The following is a 2076-nucleotide window of genomic DNA, read 5'->3' on the forward strand; positions in this document are numbered from 1 at the left end:
AAAAAAAACCGGGACCCCGGTTCCGGTCCCGGTTTTTGGCACCCGGTCAAAACCGGGAAAACCGGAACCGGGGTTTTATTTTATTATATATATATATATATAAATATTTTTTTAATTCTTTTAGGCTTCAGTGCTTCACTCTTCTACGCAGTGGTTACTGGTTAGGACGTATATATATATATATATATATATATATTAATATTTTTTTAATTCTTTTAGGCTTCACTCTTCTACGCAGCGTTTAGGACGTATTAGGTAATTAGGTCTTCATTCTCACTTTTCCAATTTTCCCCCAAGTCAGTAAGCTAGTCCCAGCCGCAGCCCCTCATCTTATTTTCTGAGTTTTCTTCTCACATCACGCCGCCGTTGCTGCCTTTGTTGGGTGCTTTTGTGGCTGATTCTTTTCTCGGCCGCTAGGCCCGCTACCGCACTATTCTTTTTGCCTCTCTCATCTACATCCTGGTAAGTGGACCAAGTGGTACGCGCCTCTCTCTCTTTTCTCTTTCTCTCCTGCAAAACATTTCGCTTGTGCTTTGGGCTATGGGAGTGGCCACTGGTATTTAATTTATTTAAGCTCAAAACACTAATTATTTAATTTATTTTCAAAAACCGGGAACCGGACCGGGTGAAACCGGAACCGGCCGGGAACCGGGACCCCGGTTAACCGGGGTCCCGGTTCCGGTTCCGGTTTCCCAAAACCAAGAACCGGGGTACCCCGGTTCCGGTTCCGGTTTTGGCCAAAAACCGGGAAACCGGACCGGGTTTACACCCCTATTGTCATGTATTGAATTGGAAAATTGAAACCATACGTGATATACATGCTACTGTGCTAATAATTATAAGGGTAAATGAGACTTTATCCCTTATATTATATCACTCATTTCACTTATTCTTACAAATTTTAACATGATTCGTGAACTCGACACGAATTTAACACAAAATTAAAGAGTTAAGCTAGTTGAGGGGATTGACCTGCTTAATTAAATAGGTTGAGTTATAATGACCTATATAAATTTATACATATGCTTCAACACGACTTGAATCCAACATGCGAATACAAATTGTTACCCTTAACTTGGACCATGTTTTGAAGTTTTAATGTTAGATTACCATTTTATCCAAATTAACATTAAGATGGATGAAAAAAAAAAAAAAAAAACAACATTTGAAATCAGTAAAATTATCTTTGACAAACCTACTCATTTCATATTTGTTTAGATGAAAAAAAGGTTCTATTCTATATGTTGAGAATGGGGATGATGAGTTCTATTTATTTTTGGTTTTTTTTTGGACAACTTTTTGTGTAGTATAATATTTTTATGTACTATTTTTCTCTAACTTAGTTTGGATGAAGGGGGGTAAATTGATAAATTGTAGGAGGAAACTCATGAAAGTGTACGTCATTTACCCTAATAAAAAAAAAATTATAGAACATTTATATCCCTTATTTGTGTTAAATTATCATTCATCTCAAAAGCTTAAGCTAATAGGAAGAAATAAATTTAATCATTTAACCATTACTTTAATACTCTCTCTTACGTGTGGGCTCAAACTTCCTTTTAATAGGTAAAGCCTTACACGTATTATATTTAATTGAAATGGAGGGTGAATTGACGGAGTCAAGGTTCGATGATCTTAGGACCTTTGGTTCTCATACTATGCTAAACTACCATTTATTTAAAAATCTTAATCTGATAGGAAGAGATAAATTTAATAATTTACTTTAAGAATTTGAAATATTTAAATTTAATCTTGAAAGTTAAAAAAACTACACACTTAAAAAAGGCAAAATCCTTCTTACATCAACAGGAGAACGAATGAATCATATTAAATAGCAAGATATGCATGGCTAATAGCATAAATTTCGAGTAAAAGCAAGCGTCATATATATGTCAGCCTTATATATACAGTTGTATAAATAAATTGTAGATAGTGATGAAACAAAACTATAAAACGAACCGACAGAGTCTCTTTCTGGGACTCGAAAGGATTGCTGGTGAAGTGTTCGAGACAAGGCGAGGTGGGGTTGAAACAGCAATAATGCCAAAAGACATGCGATGAGTAATTAAAATGAAA

Source organism: Corylus avellana, chromosome ca4, assembly GCF_901000735.1.
Source record: "Corylus avellana chromosome ca4, CavTom2PMs-1.0".
Taxonomy (NCBI): Eukaryota; Viridiplantae; Streptophyta; class Magnoliopsida; order Fagales; family Betulaceae; genus Corylus; species Corylus avellana.